Here is a 17,798-nt window from a genome sequence, read left to right on the forward strand (position 1 = left end):
CCTAGGTTATATTAATAGTAATATTCGAAAAGGTATCAAGTCGAGATAACCCTTATCCAAACCGAATACAACGTGATCTATTCCTTCTCAATGTAACATAAGGTTTAAACTTTATAATTCTGGTTAAATGGATGAATAAAGTTTGGAATATCGTAACAGAGATGGCTGTCGTGAGATAGTGACGGGTTGAAGCCCCAGATGGCAAATTAGCCCCCGAATCACTTTCCCATAGCGGTTAGCAACTCCACGAACATCTGTACCTACATGTTTCAAATTAATGATCTTGCGGTAATACTTATGTCTTCATCTGCATTGATTGATGATATATGCTTTGTCTATACTAACAAATACACTGTTTATCATATAAATCGTTGTTACAAATAAATTGATGAAATGATTTTCGTGTTTTTGGTAAAAACGTATCATTAAAGCTGCTAAACTGAATTGTGTTCTAAATTTGACGAGAAGTTGTTTTGAATTTAGAATAAATTAAATTGTAGTTTATTGATGTACTCTGTAATTGAAACGGAAAAGAGTAACTACTGAGTTTTTTTGGCAGATTTGTATAAGTTTTTTTGAGCCTTTTGATTTTGAAGTAATCTGGATGTGCCAGATCAAACCACCATGTATGATGTATCCACCGACCTGCCCTTTTCTTTTTTTTTTCTCGCTGGAAAAACGCATTACGCGCTTCCCCCACGTGATGGAGAGTGGGGGGGTGTGTGGGACTCCCCGGAGCCCTGGACGCCGAGTGTGCCCAAGTACCCACTAAAAAACCAGCGGTACCCTCTCCGTCTTTCGATGGACGCCACGGGATCGCTTACGTATGCTACCGTGACGCCCTGACGGTCGGCCCACCTATGCGGGCCTCTAATACCTAGGGGTGATTCCCGGGGTACTGGGACCCCCCTAGTCCCTGCGGCGCCTATTGAGGCGGTGGGAGAAGGTGCGCGTAGCGCCTTTTCCTCCTCCCCGGTCGTCTTCTGCGGAGCGAGTCAGCGGGGGACTCTCTTCCCGCTCCCGCTCCGCGGCTTCCTTCTGCGACATGACACTTTCGTAGAAGGAGCGCATCTCTGACCAGCACATCTCGCTACCGAGCATGGCGTTGATGATGCTCGGCAGTGAAAGGTCTCCGCCCATAGTCGCCGCAAGGGTGTGCCTCTGGGGCCCCCACGCAGCACACTCGTACAGGGTGTGGTACGCCGTATCCACTGGCGCACCACACTCGTGGCAGGAGGGTGACTCCTCCCGCCGCGCTATCCCGTGCAGGTACTTACCGAAGCATCCGTGTCCAGTAAGTACCTGCGTCATTCTATACGACAGTGTGCCGTGCTTCCTCTCGACCCAGCGACTCAAGTGGGGACGGATCGCCTCCACTGTCGCTAGGCCCGCCATGGGTGACCCCAGATCTTCCTCCCATCGGACGATCAGGGCTTGCTGGGCTAGAGCCCTGATCCGCCCGATCTCCGCCGACCCTGGACGTTCGCCGCGGTCCCTCGCCTCGACCCGGAACCGGTACACTTCCGCGAGCACCTCCGCCTGGAGCTCCCAGGGTGGATATATAATAAAAAAAAATATCCTAGATATTTACGATTATAATCTGTAATATTCTTGCTCTTATATCTGTACATAATATTATTAATAATAAAAACAATTATTCTTTTGATCATTTATCAAATCTTCTTTCGAAGAATATTGCAATTAACACACAAATTCCTTTTGTAATAATTGCATGCTTTTGTTAATAACGCTGGCCATGTACAGTCAGTGTAATTAATTCGAATATGTAAATTAAAAAATGTAATTAAGATAAATAGAGAGTGCATCTTATACGAATAAATTAATATTGAGATTTGTACTTTCATTATCGGCCGTTGACCTCTAATTATCTGCAAATATAATGTTGTGGTTTAACATTTGATTACAGAATAGCCACAAATGCTATTTCACTTGATCTTCCCTATTAAGCATAAATGAAATATAATTATGTTACTTGGCGTTAAAACAGTCAAAGTAGTTAAGTAAAATTTAAGAATATGCAATTGCATGAGTTTTTAAAAAATGTTTTATTTAAAAAAAAGTCATATGTTATATAACAAAGATCTGTCCATCGTTTCTATTTCGATTATCATAAGATGAATATTGGCTCTTTTGGCACCAAGAGTCAGAATTTATATCACTATATTTATCATTAAAAAAAATCATATGGCATTTTAGAATTGAAGTTATTTCGTGACAAAAATTTGAATAATACTTACACATTTGTAAGCAAACTTGAGGTTTTTTTCATCGGTTTGTTTTCTTTTATGTCAGAGAAATGGGGGATTAACGTGCCGGATGTATCTCCGAAGACCACTCCACACAGTAAATATTCTTATAGTCACCGCAATATATCATAAATAATGTGATATATAACAAATAAGGAATGTTGGACAATATATCTCATGTCGCGCGCAAAATTTCATATAATATATTACAGCTAAAATAGTAGTCAAGACGATAATTCAATCTCAAAACAGTTACACCAACTGCACCGGGTTTTGAAGTATTAATTTATAGATGCACAATTTCGTTTAGTGCAAATTTAATGGAGATAACAAATACACTTCGTTTGAAGAAAAAGGTTAAGCGAAAAAATAAATACATACAACATCAAATTAAATAAAACTTACTTTTTTTAAATATATTATAATTTGTCGAAAAGTAAGAGTATATATAATCTTTAAACGTCTCCCTAGTCTCTACTGGGTAAATAGTTGACTCCTTTTAAACATAAGCTTGGGAACTTATTTCATCGCTCTTGTGCGGTTTAGTGAATATAGACGCGGCAAAATAACCTTCGTGTAGGTTTTCTCACGAAGTTAACCCTGAACGCCTGATGAGGTAAATCAAGTACTTAAAAGTTTGATAGTGATTGCCAGTTTTAAGCACGAAATAGTCGGTTAATAATTTCATTATTACATAGTACAAAACTGAGTCGCTTATTCATGTCTGTCCCTATGCTTACATATTTAAAATTATGCAACGGATTTTGATGTGGTTTCAATTATAGTTGGAGTGTGTGACAACATAGTAAAGAAACACCCATAATCGTAGAAGTTTTTAATGTGATGTCGTAAATAAACAAATTCTCGTTTCGAATTTGGAAATTCGAAGTCGGGGCTAGCTACTTACTACTTACTACTACGCTTACTAGCGACCCTAGTAATTAATATTTGCGTGTTCTATCAATTCAGGCATCTCCACATATTTGCCCATAAAAATTTACATTTAAATACTTTTGATTAATATTATTATTTTGTTCCAATTTTATAACTTCTAATAACTTTGATAAAGTTTACAGCTAAATATAAGTGAAGACTATAAATTTAGATTAAATATTGATTTACGCTGTCCGTGATAGAGTTTCGACCAAGGATCGAAATTTACATAAGAAAATTGAAAGTTTTTAATATTATGAAACATTATTCCGTATCGAAGAGTTTGAATAAGATTTCGATATTGACTTTTTAATATTATCAATTGTCTTTTCATTGAAGATTCTTTAAATATATTTTAAATTCAAATATACTTTTACAGTTTGGAATTAAAGATATATCTATATCAGGTTTTTTTCATTTTAATGTAAGTATATCATATACATTTTAAGCAATACTTCATACACTTTTATTTAAAGTAATTAAATTCAATTTTGTAAATATTCCGTTGCTGGGCTAGTCTCCACTCGAGAAGAAGAAGGCCTGGAGTTTATTATATCACGCTGAATTTCACCTTTGGACACCGCATCAGTCTAGATGTCCGAAAATCCACGCGCGATTTTTAAGGTATTTTCTGCCTCGCACAACCACTCTGTAGTACCAGTTTTATCCTGCGGTTTTACCGAACATGGGTGGTGATAATTTCTTTGTATCAGGTGAGCCTTCTGCTCGTTGGCTTATATAATAAAAAAATAGGTTCTTGGACGCGTATGCAGCAAAAAAACAACCTACACATGCAGGCTTACCGTATTATGATCCTTTGCCGCAATACAAGAGATTAATTATAAAAAAAACACTAACGTTGATCTTTCGTTAAAACCACATCATGAATCTTCGGTTACAATTTACATTATACTTATATCTATAACTATATTTATTAATTAATAGTCGCCGATATGACAGCGCTTGGAAACGTCTGGCAAAATAGCCGTGGATCAAATATGAGTAATATTTAAATATGAATAACATTGTTTAAATTAACAATAAAGTAGACGAGAAAATGGCCGCGAGCGTGGTAGAAGTTTTAACACCGACACTACGCCGCCAACTATGGGATATGTTTGCACAACGCTCTGCATATAATTTGATTACTTGTGATAATGTTCATATAGATAGTATAGATATTAGTAGTTTCAGCAAAACCTATTTCGTTACTTTATTTAAATTATTCAAGATCTGTTGCTAAAAATTGCGATCGAAGAAAGATATTTCAATTAAGTTAATAGTTTGGAGGCCGTGATAGACTGACGGACTCAACAAATTAATGGGAGTCGCTTGTGATTAAACAGATCCCTATAATCGATCTTTTAACTAAACAAAGATTGTGTATAATGTTTGTTCCGGCCATTCTCCCCCAAATTTATATCCCCTGTAACTTGAACATGTTTACATAAATTAATATTCTTCATAAGAGTAAAGCACATAAATATGCTGATATATATAAAGTCCTATATAAATAAGATTCTCATAAGATGCTATACATATACATTTCATGTTAATACTTTATTAATAAAAATGTTCTCTGAGTTATTGATTTTCTGTTTTATGGTATGTATTCACGAAACGGTATATGTGAACCGTTTGCGTACGCGAGAATCCTCTCGAAATACAGGTTTTATCACACACATAAAGCTGCGATTTGCTTTTATAAGACATCTCGTATAATCTGCCGTCATATGTAAAAAAGACGTTTCTACAAAAAGTAAAAATTGAAGATATTAAATGATTTATACTTATGAAATTAAAAAACATGCTGCGGGAAGTAGATAGAAAATAAAAGTATTTTCTTGGTGTATTATTACGTGTTTTAAATTGATCCAAAATATCGTACTACGAAATATATATATATTTCATATAAAAAAAAGTAAATAAATAACATTTTCTATTTCATCTTAGTGAAAAAATAATCGATGAATAAGTAATACTACATAGAAAAGACGCAATTCGGTATAAGCGTTTTTTCAATTTAGTGATTTATAAAACTTCTTTTAATCGTAGGCTTATGTGTATGCATAAGTATCAAGATAATTCGTAGATAACTAGAAAACAGCATTTTTTTATATTTAATACTCTTTAAATTGATGTTTTGATTTGATAATTCAAACATTCTAAAAATAAATATGTAACACAACCTAGGGATATGCTATTCAATAAAACATCAGATATACCAAATTATTTTCATAATCAGATATTATTTAAAATTTTCGAATCATTTCGAATCAGAAATTCTTAGGAACATAATATTATCAAGTTTTTATAAAAAAATTTAAATCGCTTAGGTACATCTTAAATTAAATTTCTTAATATTGGATGCAGCAGCAGTATTTTTTTTATAATGTCAATTTACAATTTACAGTAATAAACATATTCTTGTTATTTGAAACAGCCTGGAGGCGATCTTCTCATTCCCAAGGTGAGCCGTCAAAGTCATTAGTGCTGTCAGTAGTGTTTGTGTGCTAATCCTTTAGCAGACAAACACTCTTTAACGATTTTTTTAAATTTTATAATTGAATATTGTTGAACGTTTTCTGAGATCCTGTTGTAAAAACGTATACATTGCCCCAAAAAAGAGATACTAACCCTGTGTAATCGGGTATTAGGCGTAACAAGTTTATTCTTGTTTCTAGTATTAATAGAATGTACGTCACAATTTTTGGGAAAATCATTTATGTTTTTGCGTACATACATAACATTATCAAAAACAAATTGAGAAGCGACAGTCATTATTTTAATTTCTTTAAATTTACATCTTAACGAATCTTTTGGGCCCAGGTTATGAATTGCACGAATAGCCCTCTTCTGCAGTACAAAAATAGTATTAATGTCAGCTGCGTTACCCCAGAGTAGGATGCCATACGACATAATACTGTGGAAATAGCTAAAATACACAAGGCGAGCCGTATCCACATCAGTCAAAAATCTAATCTTTTTTACCGCATAGGCCGCAGAATTTAGTCTATTCGCCAATTTACTTATATGGGGACCCCATTGGAGCTTAGAGTCAATTGTCATACCAAGGAACTCTGTTGACTCTAATACATCTAATGCTTCCCCGTTTAAAAGTACATTCGTTTTGACACATCTTACATTGGGAGTAGTGAATTTAATACATTTTGTCTTTTCACTATTTAACATTAAATTGTTGACACTAAACCAATTTACTATTTCCGAGAGAGCATTGTTCACATCGTCATACATTAAAAGACGTATTTTTATTTTAACAATTAAAGAAGTATCGTCAGCAAACAATACTATCTCGAGTTTATCAATAATTTAAATTTCATCAATCAATTTAACAATACTATATATAAGAGATGTGGTAGGTCATTTATATAAAAAAGGAAGAGAAATGGACCAAGAATTGATCCTTGAGGGACCCCATAGTAACCTGAGCCATGAGAGATCTCTTTCCATTTATATCAACCATCTGAATCCGATTGAAAAAAAAAATATATAGAAGAAGATTACCGAGTGGCAGATACACCGATATAGGAATAAAAAAGAGCATAATAAAAAAAATAAAGAAAGCAAAGCGAATCCTGGTGAAATAAGAACCTGCATGGCCAATTCCCCAAAAAGGTGCTTGACTTGGCTAATGTGCCGACAGAACAGACATTCAGGTGGCTGAAGAATTAAAGAAGAATTTATTGAACTAAACAAGAAAAAGAAAAATATCATTGCTGTGAACCCAATATCGTTGCTGTGAACCCAAAATTGAAAAGTAGTCTGTAATCATTTATTTTTAATATTGAAGTACGCGTAGTTGTTAATAGTTATTTAATATTAAGAAAAATATCTTTAGAAAATAATAATAATAAAAAATACAAAAATGTAAATAAATAATTTAAAAAAATAAAAAAAGGTTCTAAATAAAATATAATTTCGCTAAGGCCAATTTTGTAGCTATAAACGAACTTCTTAAAAGTATAGACTGGAGTGAAAAATTTGCAGAGCTTCATGATATTAACACAATGGTTGATTACCTATATACGAAGATATATCATGCTATAGAACTTTACACGCCGAAATTCAAAAGAACAAAATCATTAAAATATCCACCTTGGTTCAACAAAACACTAATAAAGAGAATAAGAGAAAAGGAAAAACTAAGATTGAAATTTAAAAAATACAAAAATGCTATGGATGGTTTGTCACTAACGCTCTTAGAAAAACGATGCGATAGACTATCTATTGAATGTTATAATTCTTATCTTAACTTTGCAGAAGAAAAGATTACATCCAACAGTAATTATTTCTGGTCATACATGAAAAGTAAACGCGATAAAAATGTTAACACCTATCCAAAATCAATGAAAAATGATGAAAGTGTAGCGTCTGATGGCTTAGCAATTTGTAACCTATTTGCGTCACAGTTCTCTTCGCTGTATGAAGAAAACGAGAGCAAGTACGATATTGACAGAATATTTCGAACCATGGATGCTACAATCAGTTGCAATAATAGCCTACCTTTGATCCAGCTTGATGAATCTGAAGTCATTAATAAATTAAAGAATTTAGATATGAATAAGGGTGCTGGATCTGACAATATTCCGCCAAATTTTATTATAAACTGTGCCCAAAGTCTTGCTGTACCACTAACAATTATTTTTAACAAAGCATTAGTCACCGGAATATTTCCTTCTAAGTGGAAAACTGCGAAAGTAGTCCCTATTTTCAAAAGTGGAGAAAAAAATTATGTAAAAAACTATAGGCCTATTTCAATCCTCTCTATCTTTGGTAGGGTGTTGGAGTCTCTAATATATCCATATATTTACAGTCATGTTAAATGTTTTCTTAGTACCCACCAGCATGGCTTCATAGCCGGTAGATCTACATGCACAAATCTAGTAAATTACTCCGAAATCTTATTTGAATCTGTTGATAGGAACAAGAGAATGGATGTTATCTACACAGACTTAAGTAAAGCATTTGACTTGGTTCCGTGTTCAGTACTAGTCTTGAAGTTGTCCAATTATGGTATTGTCGGATCTTTATTGAGATTTCTAGCATCATATCTCACAGAAAGACATTTTTATGTTGTTGCCAGCGGTTATGAATCGGTTGAATGCGATGTAAAATCTGGAGTCCCACAAGGGTCACACCTGGGTCCACTGCTCTTCAACATATTCATAAACGATCTGCCTAATTGTTTTAAATATTCTACACCATTTCTGTATGCTGACGATGTCAAACTTCTTAAAATGATTGAAGAACCAAATGACACTATTCTTTTACAAGATGATCTGACAAGATTATACCATTGGTGTAATGATAACGGCATGAGACTGAATTCAGTAAAATGTTCATGGATATCATTCACCAGGAGTTTAAAAGAATCTCAAACAAATTATTACATAGCTGGTGCCCCTATTAAATCTGTGGACAGAATTACAGACCTGGGAGTAATCTTCGACAAAAAACTAACTTTCATACCTCATATTGATGGTGTAATTAGCCGTGCCTCGAAAATGTTGGGTTTTGTAATAAGAAATGGAAGATTATTTCGAAATCCAAAAACAAAAATTATTTTATTTAACAGCTTAGTCAGGAGTATACTGGAATACGGAAGCGTTGTTTGGAGGCCACATTATGCAACACACTGCCTAAGACTTGAGAGGATACAGAAACGTTTTCTTTATCATCTTGCTTTCTCGTTAGGTAAAGGGAAAATGCTTCCTTCTTACAAAAAAAGATTGGAATTTTTCAAAATTCTTTCACTAAGTGATCGGAGGGATTTGTTGGATTTAAAATTTCTATATAAAACATTTAACAACAACTACGATAACTCGTTTTTTATATCAAAAATTAAATTGAATGTTCCCATTAGATATCCACGTAAACCAATAACACCATTAGTAAGACCTTTCCGCAAAATTGTTTTAGGAAGCAATTCACCTGTATCTCGCTTATGTAAAATTTTAAATGAGCACAGCGCTGTTTTAGACCCTTTTGGAGACTCATCAAACAAGTTTCACAAAAAAATATTGTCAAAATTGTCGGCTAACTAATTTATTATTTTTTTTTGTTGGTATGTTATTATTTTACTATTATTGTTAATTCTTGTCATTTTTAATTAACTTAGATTTACTAACAATTAATTATTTGTAAGTTCGTCATCTCCAACTGTATCTTTGCAAGTGGTATTCACCTTAATAGGTAATGCATTTAGTTTTAAGTTGTATTAAAATTGTATACCTTTGTACGTGTTGATGTATTTACCACTGGTGAATCTTAAATAAAATAAAATTAAAAAAAATATATAAAATAGGAGGGGACATAAATACTCTTTTTCCTGTAGATCGGGACGGAGTATTTATTAAAACCGACTCAAACGTCGATAATGTACAAACGTGATGTACTAAATAACAATATTAGATGAAATTTATAGCGCATAAACAAATATCGCTTAAAACAAAATTACCATTTTACGATATTTATTGAGCCTCGGCGCAAGTGACTACGAAACCTTTGTACCGCACACCCCACTTCGCTCCGCGCAACAACTGATACTTAGAAGAGCAGACGTATCTGGTACTTACGTTGTACTAATTTTGAAAATACTACGACGAAAAGTCATATTTACGCAGAAATGTCTTTCTCTATTAGTATAATGATCACAACAGTTTAGTTGTGTCTTTAAAATCCGTCAACAAGTAGAAGCTACTTTTCATTGTATGATTTCGTTGATGATTTGAATGTAAATTTAACGCTTTTACGTTTTTACGTCATTTCAACTTAGTAAACATTAGAAATGTCTTTTTACCTTAAAATTAAAATTCGATAATACGTCTTATTCAGGCACAGATAACTATGCTTGTGTCAGTTCAAGAAATATACAAAAAATACTGGCAGATGCGTCTTTTTTTACTGATTCTAAATATGGATGAAACTCAATTTTGAAAAAAATGTTAGTTGCGTCTTTTTTTCTTATGACGGCAGTAATAGTGTCACTAAATTACTAAGTCTCTTTTTATATGTGTGTGTGTGTGTGATGTGTGCATACTTATCTTATGCTATCTTATTGCAATGTCAATTAATACAATTTAAATATTATACTGATTACATTTACTTTAAAAACGTTTTTGTTGTTAGTTTGAGTTGTTTACATCGGCAAATGCGAATCACTCTGTATATATAAATTAAGATAAATTGCAATTAATAATAAAAGTTCAGCGATTAGTGGTTGAAGTATGTTAATGAAGAAACGATACAATTTAATTCCAAGTTTTGGACGGGATGGAATAACATAGCAATTATTCCACCGTTAAACAGAAGATACTTTGTGTTGTGTGTTCCGGTTCGAAAGGAGCGTGAGTCAATGCAATTACATGAGACGTCTTATATCTCGGTTACAAGAGCATTGCCGGTGTAAGTAGTTGATAATGCTTTTACAGTACTATGTTAAAGGTGACTTACAACCTTATCATATATCCCTTTGGTTTGTGTTCCTTAAAAAAGGTAATTACATACTATATTATAATCTAAACATTATATTGTGTGGAGATAAAATATAACTATATAGAATGTGATGAAGGGTGTGTGTTATACTAGACTTCGCAGCAATAAATCCTTGATTAACTTTTATAGTACGAATAAAAGTGACATGCGTGTTAAACTAGGAACATCGCTGGAAGGCAATGACCTCGTAAATTTTATGTTCACGAATTATTGTAGGTTCAACTACTGTCTCAAATATTTTGACATCGATCGACAAGCTCAAAAAGCAAGGCGGGCGCCAAAATAACAATTGTAAGAAAGAAGGGGACCACCTTCCCCTAACGCTATCCATCCGGGAAAATTGCCCGGTGCGAGTCTGTTTTATTTATAAAAGAATCTTTTTGAAGACCAATTTTTTACATTGTTATTCTTGTTTAGTAACTAATCACTTTAACCCTTCCGCAGAAATTAATGCGAGCGTGAAAAATATTGAGTGGATAAGATTTTTTCCTTTCGCTATGCTTTTGTTATGATTTCAACGCACGGTGAAAAATTAAGGCTCAGTTATTTAATGAAAGTGCTTAATAGGCTATTTTTAATTTTTTCAAGTTTTACAATAAGCAGAATAATATATTTAAAGGGCATGATTGTGGTTTTTATTATTCGAAAAGTAAGTTGTTGTTATTAAAATTTGATATTTACAAATTTAAATAAAATAACGGTAAATTGTCGATTATTTATATCGAACCTTTTTTCGGGATATTCAAATTTAATCATGTATCCCCAAATTCCTCATCCATCAAAGTCTTATTATAATCTGTGTACATTTTTATCTGTACGTACTAGGCGATTTCTTGGAAAAGTCTGCATTACATGAATAATGCATACAACATGGCGTCTATTGAACGGTATGATCGCCTACGATCTATTGTTACGGGAGCGTTGCGCCATTTCTCCTACAATAGCTTTGTCCTTTACATGTTCTTATGTAACATAGCTTAACTTTCGAGAGAAAAAGCAAACATTTGGGTTAATAGCTCGAAGAGATCATGCTCTTACGAATGTGCCATTTTAATAAGAGCGCATGAAATAGCATTTTGTCTTGCTTACTTTCATGGATTATTAATTTAATTCTTTAATATAATTCATTAATTTAAATGCAAATATTACTATGTAAAGCATTTTGATAATTATTTGAAGGTTATTTTAATGAAGCACATTAAATAAAAGGATAGGATTTACAGTTTGCGCCTTGGTGAAATTTGAATTTATAAAAAAATTTACTCTTCAACATTGAAAAATGCGATTTATTTAATTTTTTATAAGTATTTGTGAAAGAAAAATATTTAGACGTTTAAATATACGTAAAAAATAACGATTACATATTATTGGTTTTTAAATGTCACTCAGATCGCCACATGTTACGCATTCGTATTTTGGCTCCGAGTTAACAACGGCCCTTATTAAACTGTCGCCAATCTTGTCCATGGCGTGCAAACAGCTGACAACATAAAAAATAACAGGCCCATAAAAGTGTATTGTGCCTCTCTGGGCTCCTCGCTCATTATATGCGTATAGTATTTCTAGTCAATTATGACCGCTTTATCAATAAAAATAATTATTATTTTGGCTCTATCGTATTTTTATAAATTTTGAAATGGTAATGACGACGAAAAAAAAATATTATTTTGACTTTTAACAATTAATAATAGCGACCTAATTTTTTGAGTGAAGTATTCGTTGAAACTATTTAAACGTTAATAATAGAATGAAATTGTTGTTAAAAAAAATCTCATACACCGCATTCCATTTACAAAGCGTTTTATTTTATATATTAGAAAGTAAAGAAAATTTCATCGTCATCTTTTGTTGAAATAAAAGAAAACTATTTTTTTTTAATTTCTTTCGCTAAGCTTGTTTTATAACTAAATAGTATACGTGTATAAGACGTGTAGTATTACTAATATTACTAGTACACCTCCCGAGCAGTGATTGTTATGAAGTAGTCGTATCATATCTGATGCCGTCTGATGCACTCACTGTAATACGACAAAATTTATTATTATTGTTGTCATCGCTGTCAACTTGTGGTGGTTTAGCGTCGTAGAAAACATAAGAAATAAGATCAACAATGATTTAAATTATATCCAGAGAGGGAAAAGAAAATATGCAAGGTTTAATTTTTCTATAATTCAGTATTCGCTTTTTTTAAAGCATAAATGAACAATCCATTCGACAGAACACGTAGATCTTAGTGATGATTACGGTTCCAAATTCTCCCGTATTTGAAATCGCAAATCAAAATATTGCCATGTGCATAATTCATCTTCTACTTAGCTATAGAGCTGAGATGGCCCAGTGGTTAAAACGCGTGCATTTCACCGGAGGATTGCAGGTTCAAACCCAGGCAAGCACCACTATATATATGTGCTTAATTTGTGTTTATAATTCATCTCGTTCTCGTGAAAGAAAACACCGTGAGGAAACTTGCATGTATCTAATTTCTTCGAAATTCTGCCACATGTGCATTCCACCAAGCCGCATTGGAACAGCGTGGTGGAATATGTTCCAAACCCTCTCCGTAATAGAAGATGAGGTCTTATCCCAGCAGTGGGAAATTTACAGGCTGTTACTTTACTTTACTTACATGGCAGAAAACAGTAACAAATATGTCTGATAAAACTCATCCCCATCATCCACCAATCCGTATTGGACGAGTGGTGGAATAAGCTCCAAACAGTCTCGTTTTTTAAAGGTTATCACTAGTATTTATTTTACTTTGTCTTTTTGTGTTGATTAAATTTTTTTGATATTTATGATTCACTTTAAAATGTCATGTATGTTCCTAGTGTTATGTAACATTGAGAAATATATCAATTGTGAACTATTCGACTTCTATTTTGACATAACTGTTATTCAATGAAATGCGAGGACGACGCCGAAGTGCTTTGAATGAAAGAGGTAGGTCTCTATGGACAGGCTTGATATCCGTCAGAAGAGTTCGAATATAAGATATTATATGAGACAATTTTATCATGTTAAGATACACACTGCAAGTAAATCATATTATTTGTTCATAATACATGTTTAAACTGCACATTAATAAAAGATCAGTTGTGAAGTTTCCCTTTGAAATGAGAACAGATTAAAACAATATACTTTAATGCTTTTTTTTGTTTCTCTGACTTCATGTGTGTAGTTTGCTTTTTGATGTGTATGTATTATATAAGATGTATAAAGTGTGTAAATTAATACCCGTTTTTTTATACCGGGGAGTATTAAAGTTTTCTAGTCAGTCAACAATCAGTATTATCATGTTTAACCTAAATAAAGGCGCGTACACAATTACGCTTAATAAATATAAACCCAAGTACGTGACTTGGGTTTATATATAAACTACGAAAAATGTAAAACTAAATTAATTTACAGACACTGTATCTTATAGCCAATTACGTAAATTTTAGTAGACCTTGGGATGTCTAGTCTTATATAATAGTCACTCGACTGACAAGCCTCGGTAATTGTTTTTTTTTTTATATCAAATGTAACAATATGATTTTCCGAGTATCTATATATTTCATTGGAAATGAGAGATTTAAGTTAAATTAAATCTTTTGTATTTGTCAAAAGACAAATCAAAGGCGTCGTAAGACCATCCTTCAATAAAATGATTTTTAATTTTAATTTATTTCAAAAATAGGTTATTGAAATGCCTATTATTTAATATTTTGACCTATAAATGTATTAAGAAATCTTATCAAATACGTATTTAAGATTTATTTACATAAAGTGATTTTCTTTCTAAGCTATAATTAAATAAATTTATTCATTAAGATACGCAAAACACACATAAGGACCCTGATTTTATATTATCAAACATTTTCCTCACACTATCCTTTAAACATCATTAGAGACTCATTAATGTACTGAACTATATAGTTACAATAACAATTTTTATTTTTACAAATGAAAAAGTTTTCGTAGTATTTATTCCTTTAAAATATCCAAATAACGCATCATATTTGTAGCTGTGAACTACATGATATTTATTAGCATTAAAAATAAATTCAGAAATATTTCATCTTCCAGTATTAAAATTTAATTTAATTTATACCATATATGCTTATAAGCATGATAAATGAAGTATTATTTGGATTATAAAAATATTATATTTGTATTTTCGAAAATGGAACGCCAACAATTCAAGTTATGGCCGTGTTAACTTTTCCTTACGGCAGATACAAATGGCTTTCGTAAGGTTGATCACTGGAGACCAATATAAAAAGATTCTTGAGAGTGACCGCATTGATGTGGCTTCCTTATTATATGACTTATCAGTAAAAATGTATTTTTTTTCGCTGAATTGCTATCCACTTGTGACATTTACTTTTCTACTAATATTAGTTTTGTAACAAGATTACTGTGGCTTATGTTTTTTTACTGTTTTGCACATAGCTTTACTTCGTGTATTGTATTAATATTAAATAAACATAAGGTCGTTTCAATGATAACAAAAATTAAAATTAAAACTACGAAAGTGTGGTTTGAATTTAATACATTTATATAAAGATAGCTAATAAAAGTGTTGTCGTTGCGTTTGTACATGTGAAATTTCCCTTAGTTTACGACCATGCTTCCTGACCTAGTTTGGAATCGTCGCGGGATCACGAAAGGGTTTACGGTTTTCAATATTTGTTATCCAGTATATATGACTACTTCTCTATATCTTATGGGAATAGTTTCAGTTTCATTGGATGATATCTCTGGTGTCGCATAGCAGAAACGATATATCTGACCTATTTCTAAGTCTATTTTAAGAAATGTAAGAGGCTTAAATTAAGGTTTCTTATATAATATTGCACAACCTTTCGAAAGAATAATCTGCTTTAGCGAATGGAATCCAATTTGCGCTCAGTGCTGTGGGCTTGTGGGGCTTCGACCACAGGCAGATAATTGACACCGAAGTCACAGCCGCGGCCGTAATAACCATTATAGACGACAACCGCGTCATGCAAAAACATCAAATTACAACACGTCGCCGCCAGAATATCCAATCTCCTAAATGCTTTATTATTATTGTTCCGACTATTGTGACTTCCAATAAAAATAACGTAATTCACGGTCCCAATAGCGCGGTCTTATAGGTTTAGTTTAGAAAGTTGGCATCTTGTCCATAGCGGTTATTTCGAGTTCCTTACATAGGTTACCGGGTGCCGGCCGCACAAAAAGAAGGCTCTATTTAACGGGAAACGATTCGGAAAAAAGCGCTCTGAGTCCCAGAGCCAAGAACTGGATTACTGTGGCCGGGCTGAAAAACAAATCTACTACGATTTACGTACCGTAAACTCGTTACGCGATGTGAACGAAGCGAGTTCGTGGATGGGGAGCGATTCAAAGTGTGTCTTGTTTTGATTATAGGACGGTCGAGATCGGGTTAAGCGGGAGTCGATAGAGATACGTTTAGTGCGTAGACGGGGCGGCGAGAGAGAGAGGCGAGCTTATACGCTGACTATACAGAGGTTCGCAGGTTCATTCGTAAGAAGTGTCGTTATCACAGTCGCTGTTCGGCAGTCGGGCGGCGTGCTAGTTGCAGGGACTCCCGCTCCCGTTGCGCACTGAATCGCTTCGGCATAACTTTTACGAACATCGCGATCGGAAATTTGAGAGCCGGCAGCCATTTCCGATTCGTGACTGATTACGATACCCAGTGGAAAGTGAAACCGAGCGTTTGAGACGAGGTAAAACAATTGTGTAAGGACTTTGCTTTTGGTGTTAAATTGAGTGACTAAGTGGAACGATCTATTTGAAAAGTGAAATTAAACTTATATTGGACTAGTTTCGATATCAACTCAGTTTTGTAATAAAAACTGTGTCTCGACTATTGAAGCTTGATTTTTATTTACTTCCTTATACGGTAAGTGAGTTTTATTAAGATTTTGTTGTACATTAAGATTATTATATTGCATAAAAATGTTAATGCTAGAAAATTGGCATAAAACGATGAATGCAAATTGCTTTTGCCAAGATAATATTTTTGGTTTAAAGTAAGGGACCCACTTCAAGTATTCATGAGGAAAAAATGTAAAAATGAAATATCATTAAGTCGGCGCTGTACTCTGTTACGCCATGATTTTTTTTAAACGAAAACAGCTTTATTAGCATTTAACTTACTTTTAGGGGTGAATATATATACATGTAAGTAACAGTATATTAAATTATAATTAAACTCGGTTTCTATTATTGTATGTTTAGAATTATTATAACATTAAAAAGTATAAGACTGTTGCTGTTATTGCATTTCGAAATATATATTATACTGTTCGAGGTTTATGATGTAATTTTACAGAAAAAAACGAACTCAATTTTACCGTCACTTAAATATTATAGTAGAGATAATCGATTACGAATAATAATATCGATTTCGGTCGATTACAACACTAGTTTGTCATTACAAGTAGATATTGTTCGGTAATCTATATTTTATTTATGTAATACTGGTCGATGTGCTATTTTAGTTAATAAATAAAGAGTGTTTTTGAGTGTTTCATAAATATAAAATATTTATTCTTAAATTCTACTTTTAAAAAATATTCTTATTTTAAATAGAAATCTGTAATCTGAAAGCTAGGAAGTAGAATATAGAATACTAAGACTATTATATGGAGAATTGTCCCTCTTGAAGGGAACCAAATTAATTGTCCCTTATTATGTAAGCTCCTAATTTAGTCTTAAGTTAATGCGTCAGCCAAACAAAAATGTCACTTTTAAGGAGTCCTTTTTAAAAGCTATTTATAAAAAAAGCCCTAAAAACGGTCGGGTACGCCGCTGAAATTCGAGTTTTTATTAACATTACGATATTTCAAATCATATCTTATTTCATATTTTTTATGAGCCGGGTAATTCATAATTGGGTCAATTACAAATCTGTTGTAACAAACTTACCTCAGCCAGTGCGTGCTGTCTTTACCATGATAAAGGGCCTTTGTAAAATTATGCTAATCGTTGGATCTGTGGGTTCGTGTTGTCCCCATTCGTCACCAGTCCAACTGACTTAATGATAATTAAATCAATTTAACTTTGAATAAGCATATAGTTTAATAGTAA

General features: G+C 33.1%; 1 protein-coding gene across 2 annotated transcripts in view; it reads left to right on the top strand.

Annotated features, from left to right (window-relative positions):
• The first annotated feature begins 15,723 nt into the window (after nt 1–15,723).
• Nucleotides 15,724–17,798, top strand: part of LOC124529653 (brain-specific angiogenesis inhibitor 1-associated protein 2) — a 199,483-nt gene continuing 197,408 nt past the window's right edge. For both annotated transcript variants that reach the window (XM_047103483.1, XM_047103485.1), the window contains exon 1: nt 15,724–16,608. The gene's annotated coding sequence lies outside the window, so the exon portion shown is untranslated. The remainder of the gene's footprint in view (nt 16,609–17,798) is intronic.

Source organism: Vanessa cardui, chromosome 5 (genome assembly GCF_905220365.1).
Source record: "Vanessa cardui chromosome 5, ilVanCard2.1, whole genome shotgun sequence".
Classification (NCBI taxonomy): Eukaryota; Metazoa; Arthropoda; class Insecta; order Lepidoptera; family Nymphalidae; genus Vanessa; species Vanessa cardui.